We start from the raw sequence: 27,882 nt of genomic DNA, 5'->3' as shown, positions 1-27,882 counted from the left end.
TTTAGCATTCTGGTCTTAACCCTGGAAAGCATTAAGCACATGATTTTCTTTAACCCCTCAGAAGTCAAAGTAGTTCCACTGAAAACAATAAGACCTCAGTACTTAAAAGTTAAGTGGAAACTCAGGTAGGCTGCTGGTTTGGGACCAACAGACTTTGCAGATCCAACCACTAACTCACATCCTTGTTTTCAGATGAATACATTTAGATCACCCAGCTCTGTACAATGCTTGATACAACCTATGGGTAGCAGCAGAACCACTAGTTCTGTGAAGGATAAATAATGTTGCTACAAGTAGATTGGATATATTCACATTACAGGTGTTAGACTTCAGTTAGTACTAGTTCGGTCAATCTTGCTTATACCCTTGATATTATAAATATGCAACATTAATAAGAGCCTACTACGTCAAATGACATTAAACAATTTGTAAGCCAGAAGTTTTTGTGAGAAGAGCTCAGTTTCTTGAAACACACAGCTTGTAATGAAACTGAGAAGAGCAATTATTCTTTATCTGATAATAAATATAAGAGTAAAAGAACACAAACCTAAAGCTAAACTAATGAAAAATCTATGCTGAGCAATAAGGTGATTAGTTTATAAACCTTAAGTACCCCAAAATACACAAAAACACTGTAATAATTTAAGATGGAATACCTCTACTAAAATAACTGCTAAATAATGCAGATAAATAGGGTTTTTTAAAAAAAAAAAACAGAAAATATCTATGCACTGCCATGTTATTGACAAGGTTTTCTGAGCAGACCTCTGTCTGTGTAGGTCTCCCCACTCCAAGTTCTGCACGTTCACAAAACATCAAAGTCATTATGTATGTGCCAGTGAGTCAATCTGCCTATGTACAGCACCTTTTCTCCAGAGCTCTGAAAGTTCAGAAATCCTGAAAAAATAGTTTAAACTCTATTCTGCTCCAATAATTCCCAAGTGAAAATAATCCAGCCCTTTTGAGTAAGAGTTCTCACAGTGTCATGTGCTGCCCATGGTGTCCTATGGTTTTTTGTTTAAAAAAACCCATACTATCTCTCACTAATCTTGTATCTAAAATAATTTTTTAAAAAACTATCTAATTACTCCTAAAATGTACCACTTAATACCCCATTGAAACAAATGTCATGATTGGAAAACTCATAACAAAATCTCTTTTTACAGCATAGTCTCTTTACAATGTAAGACTATTTTACATGTTTTCATTTAAGAAGTAGAAAATAAAGCTCAGCAAAACCCTTTAATGGGAACAATCTTAAGGCTTGTCCACACAGGAAGTTAAGCTAAATTAGCTGAAAGGTGTGAATTTAAAGTGCATTAAGGTAAAGTGAACTACAGTCACGTCACTTCTGAATGAGAACATTCACACCAAGCTTTAATGCACTTTAACTAATATACTTTAAAATCATATCTTTAGTTAATTTGTCTTAACTTCCTGTGCAAACAACTCCTCACTAGCACTTACTGAGAGCCACAATATAGATTGATGTGGGTATATTTATAAATATACCTATTAACCTTAAGACTCTGAGTCAATAAAATTTCGGATGTTAAATAAAAATAAGAAATATGTCCTTGCATGAACTTCTAGTGCAATGAGAGTGCAAACAGTCCTAGTGTTCTTAGTGTAAACATATCATTAATTTAGCCTTAATTTGTATAAAAGTGTATTAACTACTCAGAGCCAGATTAAAAAAGGAAGCACTTGCCTATTGTCACTGACTATATTATGAATTTATCCAGAAAAAAAATGAAATGTAAATAAACAGAAAAAAAAGCTATGTTTTATTTAAATACAGCACATGTATTGAGATTCACCAAGAAGGGCTAAATATAAAGGACTTATATTTGAATTCATTTCTAAAAAAAGCAAGGAGAAAAAGCTCTAAAATTCTTTCTTTTCTGAGAGATGTCTGAAAGTCATGGTTATAAAGGATGCCTCAAATTATCCAGAAAAAGCAAAACAAGACTTTGCCTCAGATAACCTGCAAAATCAATATTAACTGTGTTTTCCCTGCCACTGGTCAAGTTAAAAAAAAAAAACACAAAACTTTTCAGAAGCAGCTCTTATAAAAAGAGAACAGAGAGATACTTAACACCCCATGTGTATTTGCAGAGTGACTTAGTGCTCTGACAAACCAAGGAACAATGGTCTGGCATAACCACCAGTGTTCAGGCTGTTGTGCTCAGACTGTTTTGCTCTACAGACACATTGAGCTCAGCTACCAGGAGTCTAACTTGGGAAAAAAAAGATGTCCCTTGCAAGTGGGGGAGAAAAATCTGTTTTTCAACTGGGCTGGCAGACTGACATTATCTGTCCTCAGCACACAGGCAACCCTGGATGCAGCCCCACATGTCCTCAAGGTTACATAGAAGCCCCTCAACTTCTCCCTAGCTAGCCTCTAAGTCCTTCCTCTCTCTTTGAAAGCCAATGAATAGCACACATTTAGATCAAAAGGGAAAATGCAGTAGTTCTGAGTCCTTTTTTAAAACTGATGACTTAGAGAATGGGATAACGGATCATGAAAAAGATTCTTTCTATAAAGAGGACTGCTAAAATAACAGCACTGATGGTTGCTGAAGTATAAACTTCTTATGAAAAAAATACACCGTTCAGCATATATGACTTTTTTTATTTTATCAGTTCAGGAACACTTGACCTCATTCAAGCACTAGATGTTCTGACTGACTAGGCTACAACAGAATAGAGATAAGATGGTATATAAATAAATATTTGCATCAGCTTTCATCAATATTTTTAAATGCTGAGTATTTCCAGAAAAGTTACTTTAGTTAGTTAACAGAAGAACTCCATCAGTTAAAAGCTTCCTTAAGCACATTGATAATTGTGCTCTAACAATTTTATATGGTAACACAAACTAAGAGTATTATATTAACACAGGTAGCAAAGCTATAGCCAGCAAAATGTAAGAGACTGTCCTGGCTCGGGCATCCTGGTGCTATGTACTGCACGTTACAAAACACCCTCAGTGATGAGAATATCCAGGTCTGTTTGATAGCTTTTTCTGAGTTCCGACTGTTGCTTAGACAACAGAGCCTTATGCTTTGAATCTCAGTTAGAGCCACAATCCTCTTTTAGTTCCTCATATTTTCTGATTTCACCTAACAGGGCAGCACTCAGTACTAATACAATCTTTGGACAGTTTTCCTATGGCTTGATATTCTGCATTTTGTGCTGCAAGAGCTTTTAAATCATGGTTCATTTTCATGATGAAAGCCAGTCACAAACTTAAATTCTCATACATAAACCAGAAAGGCTAACCATTAGGTTAAGAGTCACAGTCAAAGGCAGTAAGAATGCGTGTGGCAAAATTGAGCTATTTGTCCCATAGCCCCTGTTTGTGTGGCATCTCACTCATCTCATCTCACTTGGTACCTTTCCTTCAATTCCACTACGTTCTCTTCAAAGCCCTTAATTCTGTTGTATGTCATAGAAGAAGTCAAGGAGAAAAAGCAGTTGTTGCTTTTTCCAGCACTACAGTAAATGTAGATTGCCTTTAGGGGGTGTTTTCGCTGAGCAGTGGGCACTCACCAAGTTGAGCTAACCAGAGTTCAAGTTTGTAAGCGAAACTCTATGGTCATTTTCTGTTTGTGCAACAACATTACATAGTCCTAAACTTTTGGCCTCCCATCATCTTTCTTGTAATTTCCCCCAAATCAGACTGTCAATATGCTTTAAGAATTCTAACTGATTTGAAGTTTGGTTGTTTTACACTCTCAGTCCTTTAGAACCTTACTTATCCCAAGAGCCTCTAAACATGATTTCCACTAGTGTGATAAGCAAGGAACAGCTCCCATCTGATGCTGTTTGCTGTGTCCTTCTCTTCCCCTTCTTGTAGCTTATGGAGTGGGGAAGTTTGCATTTCACTTTTTAATTATTCCTCCCTCCCTGAACATAACACCAGAACATCACTGTCTGCAAGAACTGAAAAGTGGGAGCTGTATTCTACAGGAGATCCAGACCCTGCCTGGCCTGGGCTTGACTCAGTGGAAGGACAATTTTCTCTTTTGCTCAGCAATATAAGTCAGGGACATGATGTAATCTATAGAAAGATGTGCATCAATCTTGATTATCCCAGATACCACATCCTAGAAATACAGAAAAGCCTTAAAACTGCAAAAACTTTAAGAGAAAATGAACCTCAGACAGGCAGACATGTCTAATTCATACCATCAAGCTACGAGCTAAAAATTTAACTTCAGTGATTATGCCTGAGACATTTAAATGGTTTTAAATTATAAGTCTAGCAGAAGTATTTTTCTAATAATAAGCCATTAATTCTGACAGTTTCAGACTGTCTGAATCTAGGTGCATAAACTGTAGCTGCCTCAATCAGTGCTATGTGTCTGGCTATTTCAGGCATTCCTTGTTGGTGTAAAGAAAGAACAGTTTGTCCACCAAGCACAACAGCAGCTGAGATTCCCGTTGATTGATAACTAAATGTGCCGTAGTGAAAATATATTCGGATAGAGCTGAAGAAGCAGGCACAGCAAAGATGTAATGGGGGTGGAGAAAGGAGAGATGAAACTGGCCACAACAGGAAATTCCTTCTCATGAGTCTTCCAACTAGCTGACAAGAAGGATTTCATTCCTGCAGGTAACAGTGCCTTTATATTTAATTTTCTACAACATCTGTAACCATGCAAATTTTTACTACTCTATATGCAAGATCAATTACTGAAAATTTATTCTTGTTGTTCAGGTCATTTCTCCACTGTATATTAGTACTGTTTCACATGCAGGCTCCACTGATGTCAACAAAATTGGGTTGTAAAGAAAGCATATACGTAAAGGGAAGTTATTCTGCCAGTTGAAGAATTCTTTATTGATCACAATTAGGAAGTTGGAAGTTTCTCAAGCCTAAAGTGGTTTATCAAGAGGCTTGTAGTATTTATTTCCAGAGAACCAATTATTTTGCTGTTAAAATTGGCACATGTCACAGTATTTAAGTTGAAGAACCTTATTTTAAAAGCTTTACAATTCTATCTAGGAAAGGAGTATTTTCTGCTGTAAATATCAGTATCAGTATTGTACACAGTGCCCAGTAAAACTCAACTAATTTTCCAGTTTGGTGAAAATTAAAGTTTTTGTGTTCTTGGACAAATGTCTGTTTGAACTTCTGAGCACTGACGGCCTGAAAAGCAAGCTAGAAGTTTCAGAGCAACAGATTTCTACCATTTGCAAACTGTGAAAAACTAGACTATAACACTTTGACAAAATTTGGCCCAGATCCTGATTCTGTAGATCAAGTAGATGAGCATCACTACAGCATTTAACACCACATTAGAATTTCCTATTACATTAGTCTCTTTTCTAACACACCTTCAATCAGTATGGAAAGACTTTTGTCCTCCTATGCAGTAAAATATTGAATATGCACTTAAGTTTAAACAGATGCAGTCTTTCTGTCAATGACATAAAAGTTTAAAGTGCAACAAGTACCTGAGAGGCAGATAATCCTGTAATCAAAATGCCATGCTGTTAGCTCTGTTGGAAGACATTGTGAGGAAGAGACAGTCACCCTGCCTTCATTTTAGGTGTATACGTGGGTAGTAAATGCTTCCTTTATTGTCAAAGCAGTGAGGCAAGCATCTCAGAGTAACTGAGACTGGTTAAACCTGGATGTCATCTACCTCCAGGGAGGTGAGTCTGGGCCCCCCATTTTGCCACCTAAGCAAAGTGGTTCAAATCCATACTGTAGTGAAAATAAATTACGTTCCAAAGGACTGAACCATGAATCCACAGGTATATCTGAAAAAAATTTGGAACAATCTTTTCACCCTTAAATACATTTTATGAAATGCAGATTTCTTGATAACAGTTGAAGATTTCAGATGCAGTTAAAAAAGATACTTGAAGGCACAAGTCCTTCTTTAAGACTAGAAATTTACACAGCCATTTCAGCACAATCTGCTTATGTTTAGGCATGGGCTGAAATATCCTGGTCAACTGATACCTGAAAGGGGAAGAGCTTTAAATGCAGCATCACAGATGTGATTTTTAAATCTTTTTGTGGTAATAGTCAGATTCAGAGCTCAACTTTTCAAGGGACAAAACAGGGAAAATAACTATATTGAATTAGGTTTTGCCCTGAAAGAGAAGAGGACGTAGGAACACTCTGCTATTGAGACAGACTCTTTACAGATGACAGCCAAGCTTTCTTCTTATTCTAGTTCATGACTTTTGTGGTTTTTTCATTTTTTATCTATGAAGCTCTCCAGTATTATCTTTGATCAGTTGTGAAAAGCACAAAATAAAATGATGTGGCAGAGGTTTATGCTCTTGAGAAATCAGCCTCCTGGAGTGACTTCTAAATTAAGAAAATACATTTTTTGTTTCATCTTTTTCTTGGAAATTTCCATATAAACTAAAAAGATACCATTCCCCATCCCATCAAGCCACATAATTCTTGGAAAAAGAACCACAACATTCAATCATACAGAAGAACTTGTCTGAAACAAGCTAGGAATGAAAATGAGATTTATTTTTATTTCCTTATGAGTTTGTTGCACGACCTAATGAAGGGGCACTACCCCATTCCTGGTGAACAGAATTAACTCCAAGTTATCTTCCCCTCTTCAACAAGAAGTTCTGAAAGAGATTTCCAAGGAGACAGAACTGGGGATGACTACAGGGAGACTCAGGCTGACACACTATGTAGAAGCTATTACTAGTAGTAATAGTGTGGTAGTATATATCAATCATGGATTAGTGTCACCTGATGATACTGAACTCCTCTATGAACTGGCTGTTCCCCTGCTCCAGTTAAAGACATTTCCCTGTAGAACTTTTTCAGATAACAAGGTAAAAAATGAACGTTGGTTGGTCTGTCTTGCCTAACTAGAGAAGAGGGGTAGAAAGAACCCTTTGTGTTTCCTTCCCTCAGAGAACTGGTAACAAGCCTAGTCTATTTTGTTATTTCCCCTTTTCTCTTCTGTTTTATAGTTTCCAATTTTGCAATGAAAAGCATTCTTTTTTATCTTTGCCGGAACAATTTTTGTCTTGCAATATTAACCTTGCTGGTGCAGAAGCAGGCGCAGGGAAGTAAAACCTCTTTTGCTCCTGTTCACTGAAGGTGATGAATCCAGATAAACCTGCGCAGTATGCACAGGCAAACCCCGTTACATCTGTGACCAGAACACATTTGTGAGACTATTTGTTTCCTGCCAACCTGCAAGGAGCACTGAAGACTGTTGTTACTAGGTGCTCAAATCTGGGGAGAATCATCATACTTTGCAAAAACACACTACTGTCCCATTGCCAAAAGTCGAAATGACCCATATATTTCACTGTTGTTCAAAGGGCAAGATTTTGCAAAGAAGCCTATGAGATTTAGTTGTTGAGGTTCCCATTAAAGATTTCAGATTGTTGTGTTTGATTATTAAATTTCAAAATCAAAATCAAAATCAAATGTCAAAGGGAAATGTAACACTGTGTTTATGAAAAGAGCAGATTGTAACAGTTAAAATGAGGACATGCTCAGGTGCATGGCTTATATGAGTCAGTTTTTATCTTTGTATTTCTAGTTACAATGAATACATTTAACCAAGACAGAAAAGACGGCTGTGGGCCTTTAGGTCCCACTCCTATATCAACAGCACTTTGCTGAGGGTCAAATGCTTTAGTACACTAAGACAGAAGTACATAAAAAAATCTTCTCCACCTTTCCCATACACGGGGACTGCATTTAATTTTCATAGTGGTTAGCAGATAATTTATTGTTACCACTTCTTCCTAACATGTTTGACCAAATATGCCACATAAAAGCTCTCCCCATGCACTGTTAAGCAGACTAGGAGAAACTAGGTAAAAATTGTATTCCATTTTGAAACCTTCTACACAGATCAGTCAGATGCAAACTAGGGTGGTTTGTCTGCCACCAGTGATTGTCTTACAGAACATGAAAACAAAACCACAAAGTGGCTGACAGTCTATTTTTATATTTCTACCCATACAAGTTTGGTCATGGCTTCTCTAAGGATGCATAGCTGTCCTAGTTTGAACTTGTAGGAGATCTCAGTATCCCCTTTTATGGATTGTGTTTCCTTTATATTCAGCCAGATGGAAACTTGTATTTTTTTCCACTTTTGCAGTCTGGATTACAAATTGGGGGTTGCTCTGCTTCTGTCTGTTTATTTCCATCTCATTTTCTGTTGCATTTGTCTACTCAGGAAATTACTGCAAATTACAGCATACTGATTACTTTGCAGGAATTCTATGTGTTAATCCATTCACCATACCCCAAATCCTTAGAAAGGAGAATAAACTGTCTTGTACTTACTGAGTGTTTAAAGTTGCTGCATATGCTAATACACATAATCCGACACCTTAACTTCCTTTGCAGCAATTTTTCTATTAACTATTTTAGGTGACATTTAAAAAATATCTTGCAACAGGTATATTTTGGATCTGCTGCTGCCTCGTTTTGCATGTTAATAATCCAGTTCTTCCCATACAAATCTCAGAGTCCAACTTTTAAATGAAAAAAGGAAGTGACTCCCAATAAGGACAGATTTCTAAACCCCACTGTTTTAAAGTTCTTTCTGTTCAGAAGAGCAAGCTCTTTATTTTATTAAATGCCTGCTGAACCCTCGACACTCGGTGTTCTCTCACACATGCAGAACATTGTCATATATATGGTCGCAGCCATTATTAATAGCTATAGTAAGACACTTTAAGAAAGAACTTTCAAAAGCTATCCATTGCTGTTTCAGATTTAACCAAAGAACAGCAAAACTTGTAGAATCATGTACAAACTGTTCATGTTTCACTATGGAAAGGAAACAATTTATCTCATTTACTCTACACTTCTAATCCTGAGTCTATTTTTTTTATTGTCTGCAAGAATTTCCCTAGTCACACCAGAAAGACAAGCACAGCAGAAGATTCCAGTAAATCTTTGCACAAAACCAAAGTCTCTCTCTCCAGCGTTCCATACTTACCAAACATGGTGCACCTTTTTGTGTTGTAGCACTCAAGTGTTATAAATCAACAACACCAATTTAGTACAAAAATTTCCACCTGCTGCAAACTGGAACTTTGCACATGACCGACTGTCAATAAATATTTTTTTTCAGCTTTACAAAACAGAGAATGATGAACAGAAGCCAGAGCTTCCAGAACGAATAAAAAGTCTAGATCTGAAGAAAATTACTCTTATTCTTGCGATACGGAAGTACAAAGAAAATAAGAGAACATGTTGAGAGCAAAGACTGAATTACAATCTGTGGAGATCCCTAATGTTACAGATTTTGGATCAGAGAAGGAATGTACATTAAAGAATAATTAAACTTTTTAAAAATAAAACAATTCAGTAATACATGGAAACATGGCAAGCATTTTTGTTATGTTTGTTACCGTACTGGTATTAAATTTCAGTTTGTGAGGGGAATAAAGGTTAATAACTCCAGTTAAAAAGAATATTGTTGGCAAGCTTGAGGACACAAACCAGTTATTTTGTACCCAGTACAGCAGCCAGCATGAAACATTTCTACCATAATCTGCAGTTGGTCAACTCTAAAACATCTAATTAAAGCAATTATTCTAGACTTTAATTGTTTATTTTTATTACTATCGTATCAATAAGCCCCTGCTGAAACTGGAGCTATATGCCCTACAAACACTTAGCAACAGAGAATACTTTGCCTTTCAAGCCTTCAATATAAATAAATAACACACAGAGGAAACAGCAAGGTGAAGAGATGATAGTTACGTGTGGGTTTAGTTACATAGTGGTGGAGACATGATTAGCAGCTGACCCTGCTTAGCCCGTTCCAGTTGGATGCCTTGGGTTTTACATATAATTTCGATCTTTTCTTTAAGAACAAAAAAACGCCAATAAGAATAGGAAAATGAAGTATAAGCTACTATTTCAGATACAATACTGAGTTCTGGAAATTTCAGGATTCTGATCCTAAAGACCTTGTGGTTTTTAGGTAGAAAAAAAGTGTTATCAGCTTCATAAATGAGATATCTATTTAAATAAGCTAATTGATTCTCTAAAACATCCTTTGAAAGTTGAAATCAAAGCTCATTGAAATCAGCTAAAAACTTCCATTAATGTCAGAGGTTTTTGGATTATGTTCACTTTCTGTCTCAACAAAACCCTTTTATAACACTCATTTGAAGTCCCAAGATAAATCTAAAGACTCTATTTAAGAAATGTATTGGCCTAACTAACATGAAATAAACAATCTTACCACTCGTTGGGAAGTCTATCACTGTTGAAACCTGATCCTGTAAGGCAAACTTTGTTAGCAAGATAAAAGCCCCAGTAAAATTGGCTGGGCACTTTGAAAGAACTATGGTACATTACGTATTTTACTGCTAACATGCATAAATCAATCAGTGTCCTGAAAGGAGCAGTCTTTCTTAACTCATTGATTTAAGGCAAGAAAGCCCAATCGCCACGCTCATGTGTATAAATAGCTGATTTTGATGAGGTAAGACCCATGAGTAGGTGTTCGCAAGCGTAAGGTCTGAGACATACAATTTAAAGAGAGTTTGTTGGGTTTACTACTAAATACACTTTATGTCAACAACTTAAATATGAAGTCTAAAACATTGCCTTTTTCAATAGCAATATTAAGCTCAGCAAAAGTTTTCAAAGGAAAAAAAATCACACTCAACAATGACTACTCTTATTCTCAACATACGGTTTCTCAGTATCGCATAAAAACAGTGCCTTACTATCACCCTCTCTCTACAGATACCTGCAGGGAAGTTAGTTTTTAAATCATTTTAAAATCCACTATTAATCATCCTCATAAAAAGCATGCCAGAAACCTGGATAGAAGTTCATAACAAAATAGCAGAGACAGAGAACTAATTGATATCTATAAATAATGTTTAGCTGCAAGATATGAAGATTGTGTAAAACCGTATGTTTATCTCTCACTTAGCCACCTCTTCCTGCAAAGGCACACTGTAGTCTGTGAGTGGGTGGCGAGTAGATTAGGAGGAATTGGCTAAAACATTTTTACTTTTCCCATTACCATCCACCTATAGCATCTCTGCTCTTTCTGTCCCAAGTTCTTTGTTTCTTGAATGATGACTGTAACTATAATCCTAACTGGCACTCTATTCAGGCTGTGAGGACTGAAAATTCTCAGTGCAAATGGTACCACTTTCACAGATTTACTGTTGCATACTGTGGGTTTAAATAAATAGCCATATGAACACAACAGCAGATATCAATTGGAGAGACACTTTTGCCATTCTGTTTTGTTCACTTAAATAGAAAATAGCAAAGAATTATTGTTGTTCAAAAGGGACAATAACGAGATAGGATGGGAGCTGTCTGGAGCAATGCTTATCACCAAACTGCAGACAAGCAGTGACAAAATGAAAGAAATTTCAACTCCTCAAACTAATTTTTCCCTCCACCCTGTTTTTCTCTTACACTGCTCAGAATCTGGTATGCTGTCCAAAATATCATCTTCCTACCAACTTACAGAGTTTTAAAAATGCATAAAACCTCATGCCTGTAGCATGACATGATGTAAAAACATATGTCTCACCATAAGACGTCAAATGTTGCAACTCTCAGCCTCTTATTATCTAAATGACATTGAATTATTTTTTAATGTACTGCTGCAAGGAACAGTTAGTTCTTTAGCTAATATAAAGCGTAGTACTTCAATTGAATTTGGTAGTGCCGAAACATGTCACAGCTGAGGCTCTATCCTTACCCTTGTGAACATTCACACTGCAGAGTTTCTGTCCTAAATGCTCAAAATAGATACAGATGATGAGATACAAAATATACTTTATATAAGAATATTCTGGAAAGCAGTGAACATGCAGCTATTATGACATTTGTTTTTAATCCCAGATCGACCACAATGGTCAAGTTCAGACAGCATCGGTCTAAGCATTATAACATTGTGTTAGAAATCTGAAGGACCCTTTAAACAGACAACATAGAGACAGTCAGCTGCCCAATGATATCAGAGTTTCTTTGTACACAGTACTGCAGTGAAAATCAATCAGATTATACAAAAGAAATTATACAATGGAAGTAACTTCTAAAATAATCATAATTAACTAATTGGATGTGGGATATTTTATAACGTATCAGCCCATTTATTTTTCAAAAGCCCCTAACAACCATCATCTGGTTTAAATTCCAACTCAAACAAAGTAAAAAGCTATGTTGATTATTTTTAAAGAATAACTTTCTGGCTATATATTAAATAAAAATTGAATGATTACCTTCACTTGTGAGCCAAAAAGTATTGTCACACCAGAATCCAATAAAAATGGCCAGTTCTTTTCCATATCCTTTTGCAATGACCATAGATCAAATTTTCCATATATAAAATGCCTAGTGATATATATACATTTCAAGAGGTACAAATGGCTAAATGGCAATTCTAACTCAACATTAACTTCTGAACAAATTTGATACACTTCATTATAATAATTTTTGAAATAGTAATAATTTAAAATATTATTACAGAAACCTACCCAAACAGTATAATCGTATATTCAGTGAAGTATTTCAAACTTTTTTCTTTGCTTTTCAAAAGTGCACTGACTGCAAATGTCAGCTTCCACAACATATTATTTTAGTCATTGAAATGTTGGACCTGAAATTCCTATCTATTTCAAGTGACAGTCTGACTGATCTAAAACTTAATTTGGCTACAAAAAGCATTGTGTTTCAGTCTGAATATCTACTCTCTTTTCAAAAAAATTTTTTTACTCCTCTGGTGATGCATAATAGCTATTGTACAATCTTGCACTGCCCAAAAGAGACTATGAAATCCAGCCTATACAAAGCAGAGATTTACGAAGTGGCAAATATTTGCTTGAGACAACTGCTGACCTTGAAGGAACATCTTCAGGAGACCAGGCATGCTGAGTGTTGCCATATGATTCACACAAGGATTGGCTCTGAACAAAAACTGCAGCAACTTAGTATTTAGAAGAAACTTGGATTCAGGTACATCTTCTCAGCTTGACTTCATTGTGAAATTTAAATCCAAACATCAATAAACTAAACATCATCAGGATGCAAAAGGAAATGGAGACGTTAGCCTTAAAAGATTTAGAATAGGTTGTTTTAGGATCCCTCAGCAGATTTCTATATTTTTCAGCTTACCATCTGCCTTCAGGCAGGAAACTAACCCTGAACTCAGCGCCATTGTACAGGCATTTCTGATATATTGCTGGGGAAGGCCAGTTTAGACATTAACTTAAGCTCATACTGAACTTCCAGACTTTCCACCAAAATGCACTCCAAACTCTCAAGGTTTACTACTACAGAACAAACCTAATCTGATTCATATATGAGATGATCCTTAACACAGGCTTGAAGACAACACAAAAACATGCTACAAAATCAGCAAAGAACTTTTTTCAGGTCTTGGTTTTACCTTTTTTAGGCCAAAGAGAAATATTTCTAGAGACAGAGAAATAAAATGATAAACCACAGTTATTGTTTATTTTGAAGACCCTTCCACTTAGCTTTTCCTACAACTGTCCCAGAAGAATGATCTCATGAATACATCTATTACAATTCAGAATAGCTTCTGTATAGCAGAGTCTACAACGCACATTTATGTGCTTTTTCATAATGGTGCTGAAAGAGTAGACAAGGGAAAAGAAAGAAAAGATGCTTTTTTTATCCACCAGGTGGAAGAATAAGAGAAAGGAAGTATGAAAAGGCAACATCTACAAACAAAAAATTATACTAAAGTAATATAAATTTGTCATAGGAAGAGGAGAAAACATCCCCACAAATCCCATGACTAAAGAATTAATAGAAGCAGGTGGTTAAAAATAAGGGCATAAGGCTCTTGGTAAAACTCTTTTGATAACATTCAGGTAGAAAGAAGAAACATTAACTCTTCTCATATGTATGATGTTTGTGAATTTGAAAAGGCTTTGAGACAAGGCTTGTTTATCCAAACTCCTTAGTGAACTCCTTTAGATGTCCCACCTACTTCTTGCACTTCAGAAGGTGTATGTGAACTGCTCATTGCCATTAAGTTTTTTCAGCACATCACATTGTGATTTTTACACCTTAAATGCTGGGGAATATGTTTTTTCAGTACAATAAATCTTTGGGCTATAACCATTTCCAGTTGTTTATTCAGTACACTTTATACCATATCAAGTATGCCTACACATCAAGCTAACGTAATGTCATTATCGCAAATTTTGTTGTAAATGAGCTAGCAAGGATGACTCTAGCAATGAAGATATGAAGGCATTAGATTTAGTATACCTTAGAAACTAGAGTGCTCTCATGTGTCTTTGAGCAGTTTGTCTTCCCATCAACCTGGAACAAGGTTGCAGTGTTTTTGTAGCTGCTGTCACCTGTGCCAGTAGAAGAAGAATTGTATTTGGCTCAGTGATATGACTTGACTAAGTGGAATGCTGGGGCGATGAAAGACTTGGGGCATTTGTCTACTTTCAGGGCCTCCATCTATGTAAGCAAGTAGCTGGGCTATTAGTCCCATGGACTTACTGGCATTTGCCCACATGCGTCTCTAGCTACTTTACAAAATTTGTCATGTAGACATACCCAGAGTCAGGACTTAAATGACACAAGGATAAAGACTGTAGCTACTTTGCTCAACAACAGCTACAGACTGTATATGGTCACTAGTCCTGGTTTCTTAAACACTTTAAGGCTCTCTGAAAATGCCAGACAAGTTCCAGGATTGGAAACGGCTATGTAAGAGCCATTCACAATTCCTAGATTTTCTGGCTCTTCCCACAAAAGCTGCTGAAAAGTCTTTACAGAAGAGGATGCCCACTGTCTACCATCATGCAGTGCTAATGTGTTTTAGCCATGGATGAATGGTAACAGGTTGCTACAGGCAGTATCGCACCAGATTATCACATCAGTCCTCTTTTCAGGACTACAATATAAAAAGCCATGATCCATGCACAAGCTAATATACGGTTTTCTTTTTAGCCAGAGGTATCCTGGAGGAGTTATACCTGCTGATTAATGAATAAATCAGACTGAAAAAAAGATAAGGCTTGCCTTCCACTTGTTGTTGAAGAATCATGTAGTATATAAAAATGTTAAGATCCAGAAATTTGATCTGTATGAGATTATCCTTCTTGCTAAAAGCATGAAACTTCTCCAACTTCTTGGCTGCCAGCCACATGAATAAGCTTCTCATAACTCTTCCTATAGGTCAATCATAATTCATTTCTTTAATCTTTAAGACTAACATCCACTTTTTCTTCCGTTCTAGCTTAGTATATATATGTGTCCTATATGTAAAACATCAAGAAATTGAAACAGGTGTTGGTATCAGTCTAATCTGCTTCTACATTAGATCTTTGCTTCCTATTCTAAGATATGTAGCACTTCTGTAGATTATTAGAAATCTTGTTATTTACTTAGTTTCTGGATTAAGTGATCCTTAGTGTTACTTCCTTGTCTCCAGATTTCTGTGGAGGCTTCATTTACGTTTGCAGCACCACTTCAAACACTTGGATGAAAGGCACAGCATAGCTACTGCTAATAACAGTACAAACTTATTAAATCTGAAGTAACTCACAGTGCTGTCAGTGGCTTTCTCATACAAAAACCTCTAACAGCAGGCCTGGCAAAAGGACTGACATTTTTGTTCATCTGAATGAAAATACACTACCCAAAAAGATAGGGTAAATGTTGAACAAGGGAGAACTGCAGAACTACACATGAAATGGGGATAGCGAAGTAATAAAGATAAATCTGCATTTACTTAAAATCTTTGCTAAAAAAACCCCTAACACCTAAACTTAGGATTTTCTTCTATTACAAAATATATATATGGAATTTTAATTATGAACTCAAGCACTACCTACTAAATGTAAAATATTTTAATCCTGTACCTTAGCTAGTGTCATGGATTCATGCAGTAGTATTGTTCCAAGTAGAGCATAAAAGGAGGGAAATATAACCACAGAGAGAAAAGGGGAACAATTCATTTCAATGACATTACATTATTGCCTTTGTCTTTATTCAGGCACAAAAGCTAACAGTATTCATAAAGGTGCAAACATAGCAATTTTTCTTAATTTAAATGGGAGCTAAGAGACAAATTGCCATGCAAAAGGGAGCATTACGACTGTCTGAACCTGTGAAACCTGAACCTAGGAAAAGCTCAGTGGTACTGGGTCCTGTACAAGCACATAGCAAGTGATATGTAGAAGGTTAGCATTGCATAAGGAATAGGAACAGTAATAACAGTATATTATTGACATGACTGTGGATAGCTGATCCGTGACACTCCTGCAGCCTCTCTGTGCTTGTATTTAGCAATGACTATTTTTCCTGCAGTAATCACATTTGAAATAAGAGCAACTAAGTTGCCTGTAGTGGTAAATGCATTCACTGCGACATTAGAAGGCTCATCTGCTAAGTGTGGAATAATAGGAAGCCTGCATCCAAATATCAATAGGCATCACCATTTGTCAAAATATGAACTTGAATGCTGGAATTTTAATTCAAATATGATGAGAAAATGTGGCCAGAGGAACTTTGTACATTAAATTAGGAAGAACTGTGAAAGAAATTAATCACTTATGCAAGTTCCCCACAATATAACTGACTTAAAATTGAATTAATTTGATGTCTCTTTTTAGGTAAAATGACTACAAACTTATGGAGTTTATGCCTTAGCCTTTTCCAACTAAGACTGGCAAGAGCTCTGGTAATATGTAACACTTTAGGGACAGCAGAACAAATGTTTATTTTAATACATACAAAGATTATATTTCATTATTTTGTAGTATGCTGTATTTCACTGAAACACAGACAGTACTTTACCAATGCTATAGCTATTTTGAAGGAAATAAACTGCTCTATTTCTGTTATTTATACATCAGCACACACAAATTTTTATGCATATACACATTTATGTACAGATACTAAATGCACACATCTCCTCTTCTGTACCATGAAGAAAAGCAGTTAGATCTATGTACAGAAAAGTTAATTGAGTTAAATCTTAATGAGAGAGCAATACTTTCTCTCAGATTCTGCACACCTTATCATTAACTTCAAAAACAAATATAATTTTGACAAGCAACATGGTATATTTCTACAGAACTTTACAGTCCTTTCAAGATCCTTATGGCATATCATCTCCATTTAGTGGATGGGGAAGAAAAACAGAGGTGAGGTGAGATGCTCAGGGTTATAAAAGAAGTCAGTAACATACTAAGGACTAGAACACAGTTGTGCTAATGTTTCCAAATTCTGAAATGCTAAATGCAGACATACAATCCTACGAGTAAACAAGGTAAGCATTACATTAGTACCCCTGTTTCAAACATACATGCCTACTGGGAAGTGCTGGACACTTCTGGTTGCCAGCCAGTAAACTTTCCCCCTCCTCAGCGTGAACTCTGATTGTGTGCCAGTTCACTTACCCATGATTATCATTTTTTCTGTCTGATGAGCGTAGAACAATTGCCTTTCGAGCAGTGGTTAGATAGAGCCGGAAGAACCATTTGCCTCCAGCCCAGCTGTCGGAGTCTCCATGCAAGATGCTGTGCAAAATGTTGAGTTAAAAGAAAATACGAGTAGGGGGAAAAGAGAGCTCTCTGAGAACCTCCACATGGTTTCTGTTGCTAAGGGAACCACTCCCTTTGTCTGCATAGGTTAGGAATGGCTGCTTCATTTGGAGTCTGTCTCTTAAGTACTGAAAACAGCACAACAATTTCAGAAGAAAAAAAAAAAACCTTCAGAACATCTCAGAATATCTTATGACCAAAGGAAAACTGAACTTCCTAGCAATTCCTACATTAAAACCAGCTATTAATTGTTGATTTGAGTGACTCCAAGGAGACCGTAGAACTCATCTGTGCCATCTGATGGGACAACATACCACTGCACACAGTTTAATTTATTTATCGTAATCAGCTTTATGGGATCCAGGTAGCCAATTACGGAAAGATAGATCAAGGAATCAGATCGTGTTTACTACAGCAAATGGAGAGAGATTAATAGTAAGAAATAGAAGCTTTTAATAGGTATTCATGACAGACTATGGCAAAAAGATGCCTTTACTTCTGTAGGCTCCTATAAAAATCCAAGTCTGAATCCTTAGCTCTGTTCTCTCTGGCTGTTCTCCCTTACTGCCTCTTGTTCCCCAGGCCCAGCACTGCACTGGCCATGTTTCTGAATCCCCATATATCTGAGAATCTACATTCTATACAGGCCCATTGGTCTCAGTCCAATTCAGCATCTGGAGTTAGGAATCCCTGCTTCTTACGCTTGTCTGTCCCTGACTTTATGGAATATACCAGGTTGTGCGCTTCTGGATAAGGGTGACTTCACTGTGAGTCTGAAGCCCTACAACATGAAGAGCTAATAGAAGTTGTCATGCACACTGGGAACAGAAACACCTCAAGTCTAACCTCAATTTTTTTCTTTGCATTAACAAAATCAGCCTCTTTATGAAAACATACAGCACAATACCATCGTATCTCACTGTCTTTCAGGTGACACCAAAACCAGCATCCCAAAACACTGTGAGTGTAATTTTTTTCTGTGGCATTCCTTGTTTCAATACCTTAATATTATGAGGTAGAAATGATCAAAGACTTAGATCGAGATCCAAATTTTCAAGTATAAACTTATCTGAGCCCTTTAACACATCCAGAGAACAATCAGAAAAATGTGTTACATTACATCTGGGTGAATAGACAAAAGTTCAGAATCTTAGATGATGTATTTCTGTATGGAAATCAGTTTTTGTCATTCCACCAGAGAGCAGCTGTGAATGCCTACAACAATGGAGAGAGGTCAGAACTAGTTCAGTCTTACGGTAAAGACCTGAGCTTGACTTTATGCAAGGTAGCTGCTGAGGAAAGTCAGTGCCAGTGTTCTATTTTCTGGAGAGTTGAACTGATTTTTTCCCCCTCTCAGTCAGACTGTTCCTCTTAGAGAACACTAGTCAGATAAGGGTACGAGACGTCTTTGCTTACACACTAGTCTAGCAGTGATTCTTTGACATAAAGACCTGAAGAATTCAGCTGTCACTTCATTGCACATGTTGAATTGTATTTGCAGCATGATATGTGTTGCACCCCCCTCCCTTTTTCCTCTCACCCCAATGAGTCAAATAAAGCAGTCAAGATTGCTTTGTAGAGAGGCCCTTCTGCTCTCCTTTGCAAAAGATTAGGAGATTAGAGAGGGCAACTGAGAGTTCAATTTCGGGACATTAGGAAAGCAACCATTAACAAAACAGCATCATTTTCAGCAAGGAATAATTAATAGGAAACCAATTAAAACCGTTGGGATTTTATTTATTAATTTTCATTTCAGAGGATTAGTTTGAATTGCTCAATCCTGCTGTGTATGTGTATGTGCATATACACACACACACACACATCCCATTTTCTCCTCCTCATGGATGGACTGATACCAAGGTGAATGCAAGCAAAGGATCTTGGGATTCTGTGCACCCACAGCAAGGAACACAACAGCTTTTAGGACTGAAATAAAGTTTCTGCCAATAAATTCTTTACTCACTTTCTTCTGCTGCTGGCAACCCATGAAGCCTTGTTCAGCGTTATTACAATGACAAGGGCGAAAACATGTACATTTAGAACATTCAAAATCCCATCATAATAAAAATCTTCAGCACTCCAAATTAAAGCTTAGTGAGTCTAACAGTGCATGCTTCCTAAGCCTTTTACAAGTATTTGTGTACGTAATGCTATCATTAAAACAGGAGTATTTTGCTGATCATTCCCATTTTATCACTTCAGAATAAAAAGACACTGGGAGCAATTTCAGATCACATTACAATTTTACGAAAGAGCCAGGGATAGCATCAATGCAGCCTCCTGGCTCTGCTACACAATGTCCTGCACAAAAAAAGGGCAAGTAATGTTTTTTTGCCTTATTTTGATGAAGAAAGATATTTTCTCCATTTAATAGAAACTTTAGCATCTTATACAGGACATTTAATATTTGCCTATTATTACAAAAGCAACATTTTTTTTGACAGACTGTCACTGAGGCTCAGACTTGGTGACCACAATGCCAATTTACACAGAAGTGGAATTCTACTCTGGAACCTTTCTTTGACAAAACAGAACTTTATCCATTACTATAAATCCCACCTTCTCAAAAGCTCAATTGAAAAATTAACTGCTTCAAGCACTGATCTCCTAAAGAGTCTGACTTTGTTATGCTAATCCAAGGTATTAAGAATAATCAGAAAAGGAATTCATTAATGGCTACTTGAATCAACTGCTTTTTGTCTCAAATGTGAACACACACTCCCAGTCAGAAATTACCTAACACAGTGTGATTGAAGTTTATTTATTTACTTACATATAATAAGTGACTGAGCAGCTTGCAGTGCATGAAGTGAGGCTATGGAAAAGTACATTACAGTGCTCCTGCTTCAGGGACCTCTCAGTCAGAATTTCAGTGTATAAGCCTATTTTCTGTTTATTATTCAGCCAAAAACATTGAAACTCTCTATCCCCTCAGTCCACAGGCTAAAACTTAGTGACCAAGTAAAGATTGCCTGCCTTATTTAGGGCAGGTTAAAAGGAATTTTTAAAATAAATATTTACAAAACTCTAAAAATATCATCTTGTTTTGTTAAGGTTAAGTGTTTAAACACCTTACCTGTTACAATTATAGATCCTGTTATGCAATCAAAAAGAGAAGCAGATGGAGCTGTTAATAACCTCAATGACAATAGTGCAATATGCAGTTGCACAGGAACTAGTATTTCCCTTATAATGAAAATTTTTCATATTCCTCAATTATTTTTTTTCAGTTGCAACTTAGAATTAAAATTCTGACATAAGAAATTTTCCATAGGAGGGTCATATTTAAAAGACTCTCTATGTAAAAAAACCTTTACTTTGAATGAACTGACATGGATTTAAATGACCTGTGAGAGTATTTGTATGGTTGTATGTGCATGTATAAGGTTTCTTGTCCACTTTTGTGAGCCCAGACTCCCATCCTTTGTGGCAGTCTGCCAAACAGGCCAAGAACGTGAAGAAACTTTACTTTCTGGCACCATTCCACATGAGATGCCGGGGAGCTGAGAGCTGGGAAAAGCGGGTGAGCTGGCAGGAAACCAAGCACATTTCCATCAAAAATTTCATTGGAATAGACATTTTCATGCAACGTGTTAGGTTTTGGTGAACCAGCATTAGCTGAGAGAAAAATGTTCCACTGGAAAGTTTCCAACTTGTCCTAGTGCTAAGATTTTGACACTTGGACCTCCTATTTTTCATTCAACTGAAAAATGGATTTCTATTTCCCAGCGTCATGCACAGAGATAGAATATAGTTTGTTGTACTACTGATTGTCTAAAATTATTTGTCCCAATAGCGTAGAAAGAAGGTTTCTTTTGCCATACTGCAGTGAGTGCTGTTCTTTCACTCCTGCATGCACTTTTGCAGTCCCCCCACCCCCCAGGTCTTTCATCTAAATGGATCACAACATGGAGTGTCAGCAGAAGAGGGACTCAGTGGCGAGAGAACTGGTTTGTACTGAGAGGCAGATTTTAATATGCAACTCTACATTTCTCTACAACTACCTGAAAGGAGGTTGTAGCAAGGTGGGGGTCGGTCTCTTCTCCCAGATAACAGGCAATAGGTCAAGAGGAAACAGCCTCAGGTTGCGCCGGGGGAAGTTTAGATTGGGTATTAGGAAAAATTTATTCACTGAAAGGGTCGTCAAGCATTGGAACAAGCTGCATCACCATCTCTGGAGGTAATGAAAAAAAACATAGATGTGGTGCTTAGGGACATGGTTTAGTGGTCAACAGCTGGACTTGATCTGAAAGATCTTTTCCAACATAAATTATTGTATGCTTTTATGACTCTATGTTTCTATCTCTGGAACAAGTTCTCTGTCTTAGATTCTGTATCAGTTCAGCAGGGCAAACAGTACATTCCCACTTTGAAATGTTATTAGAATTGATACATAAGGATTATAATAATAGACCTCTAACAATTCTGACAAATGTATAAAATATATTAACTTCAACTACTAAACTGCAGAAATCTCTTGAAAATGAAGCCTTTAACATTATCTTGAGTAAAGATATCACAAAGTTATAGCACAAAACAGGTAGAGAAGTCTATAGTGCTGGATGAACAGTCAACCGTACGTTGGATGCACATACAACACCCCCACACACTTCAAATATTTGACTTTACAGATTCTTTAAGACAAAAATGTATATACAAGCTTAATTTAGCCCATGTGTTCCAACACTCCTTTTAATTATAGTATTTGCTTAATTAAATCTGCTGATTCCCTCTCCCCTTTATTATTCCCTCAAATCAGGAGCTGAAGGGTTTGGTGTGTCCATATGGTCTTCTGCAGGGTTTTTTTCCCAAATTTTTCCCCTTTAAATATAATTTCAGCTAACAAGAGATACTGTCTCCTCTACAAGCCTTTCTTCAGAGATCCATGAATCATTATGGACACCAAACAATTATTCCAACGTGGCCTTTTGCAAATATGTTTATTTTTCCATTTCTCCAAGGTAGCAAGTTGAACATGAGAAAGCCTCTGTGCATGAATTAATAGAAAAAGCAACATGCCTGTAACCTGGCCTCACTAAGCCAAAACACTCAGCTCTGCTTTCAGGCACATACAGAATTTTTTCAGTTCAATCTCATGTTTGTGTGTGAGTATTTCATTTATCCTACTTCAAAAATTCAGACTGTGTATTAGTACCAAAATATTAGATTGCTTCAAAAAAACCCCAGTCATGTGTTGAACAAGGGTTCTTAAAACTAGGGAGGGCTAGACAAGAGGTGCAATACCTGCTTTATTAAAGAAACTGAGACACCAGGATGGTGCAAGTACTGCAGAAATTGGAAGTGACATCTGGATGCCACTTTAACTAGTGAAAAGGATAATTAATGTAGTGCTTACTACTGCTTAATAATCAGGAATAAAACCATGTCCAGAGCTAGCATTCCAAGAATGTTCCTGGATATTTTCTGAAGTCCAACTAACAGCCTACACAGAAAACAGCAGCTTACTTTGACCAGCTCTGTTCTGCCTCTTATAGTTGGTCTTCATAGACCTCTGTGTTAACTGATTTTATGCTTCTACTATATTTGAGAAATGTCTGTTTGTGCTCCATCTGTAATTAGGGTAGCTTCATTATACTGCATAAACAGTTTTAGTTACTTAATGAAGTAAAATGAGAGGGGCATCTATTTTAGGAAAACAATCACAAATAGCAATGGATGGAAGTAAGAAAGCCATAATTTCTTAGTTCATTCGTAAAAACTACCACCAGCAAAACCAACTATATGAGTCCTAGGATAAACCACCGTTGACTGTAAATTGATATTTTATCTTTTCTTTGTCCAAGTAGGCTTGCATCAAGGTATTAAAGGGGTACGTTAACATCTTTTGCATTCTGTTTGAACAGAATCCTAGTCTTTAACTAGGACACAAATTTTCCATTAAAATATTGAATGATAACCATACTACGGATTTTGCAATCTGTCTTTGCAATAGCACTTTATAAGGAGGTAAAACCATGCAATTTGGCAGGCATTTTTAGAATGAAATTCTGACATTTTTCTATTAAGACCAAAATGTTCTTCTTAAATCACAAAGTGGATATGTACATTAAGGTCTTTACTTTAAAATCTAAATAGTATAGTTAGAATTTAACATTTAATGAAACTTATCACATAAGTTACAATAGAAGTTCATCTTATTCAAGCTGCACATGTGAAATTTCTGAGCTTACCAGAAAACTTGAACCAAATACAGCTTTGTCACTGGTTGGAATCTGCAAAACTGGACAGTTTCTCATTCTTAGCTTTTGAACCTGCCTCTCAGAACACTTATTCATATTATGCCCCATTCAAGGAAGCGATCTCACTGGAAAAACTGAGCAAACAGTAGGACAGAAGTTCCAGACTCAAAAAGCTAAAAAATGTTCTTTTTTCTCCCTTCGTCGTGTTTTAAATGAATTTAGTGCTTGTGTAAAGGATTAGATCAACAACCCTGAAGACCGAGCCTTATTGTTATGCACATGAACACAGCCATTTTCAGTGTCCTTACTTCGCCCTGATGTATGTTCACTCTGAGTTGCAAGTTTAACTTATCATCTTGGACATTAATAGGGCTTCCCTCAAAACTAGCGAGAGATAAAGCATAGATTTCTTAAGCTTGAGGGTAAATATCTACATAATCGTATAGACAGTTTATTAATGCAGTAATTCATCACCTGAGCTTTTCAGTTCTCATAGCAGAAAGGAAACTGAACAACACATTCTCAACTGAGCACTAATATTACCACTTGTACTGCAGTAGTAGCCTTCAGTCACTAGCTCTTTCACTTTGAGCAAAGGCACCAAATTTGAGCTCAAGACAGCATTAAACATATCCCTATAGGACTGCTGTCTTGCTTTTTGCTACTAGTAATTAATAAGTATTAGTGGAGTAACAATATATCAGCCAGTCTTGTGTTCTATACAGTACACTAAATCCCAATCCTAGATATATTACAGTAAGTCTCAAGGAAGCCTGTGGACATTCCAGTAGCTTAGTGAGACAGAGTTAATTCAGCTTCATTATCTCCACTTCCAGGAAATTTCTCATCCTGTTTGGAAGAGTAACTCATTTCATTTTCAGAAGTATGAAACTTCTCCATCTCTATTTCAAATTGGTGTCTATGTTTCTGAGCTGTGCAACTACTTTCCTTAAGTACAATTGAAAAATTGGCTCCAAGGCTCCAATAATGAAGATATTTCCCTCTCCACTGCTAGTCTCTTGAAATCTTAGTATAGTCATATTAATCATGGAAGCCTTCTGAATCTCTATTCTAAATTCTTAATTCTGCTTCTTCCACTATAAATTTCAAAAATATTAATGTCAATCCCTGGCAAATGAGACAGAATAATCACAATTTTTTGAAGAACAAGGATGGCCATAGAAGAGACAGTGGCAGAACTGAAGAAGGAAAAGAACTGAAGGAGAACAAAGTGTAGAAGAATGGCTGCAGAAACATGGCCTTAGAATCTCTGAAGATCTGCACAATCCAGGCCTGGTATTAGAATAGGCCTCTAATCAGAATTGTACTGAAGTTGCTGTGCTGAAGTTAACAAGAAAGGTAGCCTTGAGCTATTCTTGAGTCCTGAGACCAAGTAATTATGTTGTGCCAACAGGCTGTGGCTGTAACAAGCTACAGCTGCTGGGAAAGCAGGTGCAGGGCTAAGAAAGATAGGGACCGGTATGGGAAAATAGGGAGTAACAAACTACAAGGCTGAAGCACAGCAACACAATTAGCTACATGGATAGAATGCTTATTTTAGTCATGATAATTAGGGGTGTGAGAACCGCGCGTATTTAGAGACTACTAACCAATTATATTTCTGCTTTACGAATATGCATGTGTATCGGTTCTATATAAGTAGTGTTAGAAACTAATAAAGTTGAGCAAGTTCTCGACTCCGGCGAACCCTTCTTCCAACAACAAAGGACCAATTTGATTAAATTAATTTCCAATTAACTTTTAAATAAAAGAAAATAGAATGTATTTCAAGCCTGCCTAAACTGATGGGAATATATCAAAGAAATTATTTGCACAGAATTAGCAAAACACAAATCAGACCTATGGATACATACTGGTCAATATCTCAAAGCACAGTTCAATTATTTCAGCTAGTGTTCATTGCCTCTACTTGACAATGATGTGCATCTTACAGTTCCCGTGACAAACATTGACTTCAGATTTGTTACCTCTGTTGTTAATTTCTGTTCTTTATAAAATATAGATTTAGAAAGTTAAGCTACCGACTTGCAGAAAATTTAAATTTCTAAACAACAGCAAAGTTCAGTGCGAGCATCATGATTGAAGCTGCTGTAGCATATTTCATTATTCTCTTTACACCAAGCAAGTCTCTCTCATACTGTAAGTTTATATATAGATATAGACACACTCATATATTCAGACTAAATTCACTGTACTATGTTTGATTTCTCTTCACTATATCTATTTTCTGTGCTATCACTGAGAGCATTTCCAATGTACATATTTGTTCTGACACCTCTGGATATCATTATCTTGTTCTTTCATGCCCTTGATTGCCTCACTTCCATATCTTCTGTTGCTATGAAAAAGTCAACAGTAGCTACAAAGCTGTCAATTAATTGGATTTCTTTTTCTCCTGTATGCATTTAATTCTTTTATCTATATACCTGAGATAGCTTGTTCTATCATTCAAGTCATTCATGTTTTACCACAACTCTTGGTTAATTTTTGCAGAAATTTATAGCTGCTTCTTGTGTTCTTTTCACTTTGATTAAGCTAGATGAAGAAAAAAAATAAAATGACTACATTTAATCCAACAATTTCTCAACAGTAAGTTTCAGAGAAGCAGGTCTTCTGTGGGTTCTCCCATCATCAAGCACACACCGGTAATATTCCTTTCTGTGTTTCATAAAGGCAAAAAGAACTCCTAAAACTGAATTTCACCCACTCCAATCAAAATGCCACTCAACTGCTGATTGAAATATCCTTCATTCAAATCAGAGTGAGTGCCTTTAATGGCTACCCAAATGGCTGTCAAATTAAATAAGAAACAAAATGCAAATAAATTAGCATTCCTAGCTACTGATACACTATAAATATTTATGAGGAAAAAAAGATGCTGTAATTTCAAATGATACCACAGGCCCATTTTGTACAAACAGTTAAAACAGTTATACATGCAATACTGTACTTTGCAATTTTTTTCCATTTCACATCACCATAATCACCTAATAAATATTTAAATGGACCCATTTGCTGTAACTATAAAAGAACCGTGTAAACTTGTTGTCATCTAGACACATAAGCCGCAGTGGAGTCAATGAATTTCAACAGTCACTTAATATTGCAAGCCACAAGCTACCTTAAACCTGCCAGCAACTGTCTGCCAGGAAGCTACTGTAGCACCACGGCTACCTCCTCCAACCCAGGACACGAGCTTCATTATGAATGCTAGCATTGCTACTCTAATTAGGCCTGGGAGAGGTTTAACAACCATGCTACAGTCTTGCTGCTGACAAATATAAAAATAAAGCCTTGTTCAAATTAGCAATGTGAAGTGAGAAGGCCTAGAAGCAGCAACTGTCTGACCAGTAGTGAAACAGTTCTAATCTATAGTGAGGTTATTTTGCTTCATAAACTGCTAGTATGTTACCTGCAGGAGGTCTCCCTGTAAAATGAATTATAGTAAGCTATATGTGATAATTAACCGTGCATTAGCAAATATCTTGAAACAGGGGGGCTCTGTTTTCTCTGTATTTTGACTAATAAAAGCATGAATTTGTTCAACAAATGATCATTTAGGTTGTGGAATGCTAAGCATATTGGAAGAACACAGTAAGCAATAGAATATTGTAGGTGGACTAACAGTTTCCTTACAAAAACAGGCTGTTTAATAGGCTGGCTCCATACTACGTTATTCACAGTACTAAAAACCACAGTGTTGGGAAGACAAATACAATATACATTTAAAATAATATAAACCTTGTACTCCTATTTACTTTAAAAATGCCATGGATGTGACAATAAAAAAAAATCCATAAGCAAACGTTTATTTCAGAAAGACAAAATCCCAAATGACTCTTTCCAGAATGTAAACAGATAGTGAGGCAATTGCTATGGTCATCTTCTCTAGAGGGGAAAAAAATGTAGCTGTGTTTAAAATAGTCTACATCATATGAATGTGAAGCAGGGCAAAAAAAAAATCATATTAATTTATTATGTGTACCGCTTATCACAATAAAAATAAAGTGGTGCTATAATTTATTTTAGCATCATTTACATCTTATAAAAACATATTTAACTATAATGCTTTATAAGAACTGTGACTGTACCAGCTATAATCTTGGCT

At 36.4% G+C, this 27,882-nt stretch overlaps 1 protein-coding gene across 1 annotated transcript in view; it reads right to left on the bottom strand.

The window, feature by feature from the left end:
• Positions 1-27,882, bottom strand: part of ANKFN1 (ankyrin repeat and fibronectin type III domain containing 1) — a 195,915-nt gene that overhangs the window by 118,683 nt on the left and 49,350 nt on the right. The gene's annotated exons all lie outside the window — the stretch shown is intronic.

The sequence above is a fragment of the Falco punctatus genome (genome assembly GCF_963210335.1).
Source record: "Falco punctatus genome assembly, chromosome: 1".
NCBI lineage: Eukaryota > Metazoa > Chordata > Aves > Falconiformes > Falconidae > Falco > Falco punctatus.
Note: the sequence above shows the minus strand (reverse complement) of the source record. Positions and strands in the feature narration are given on the sequence as shown.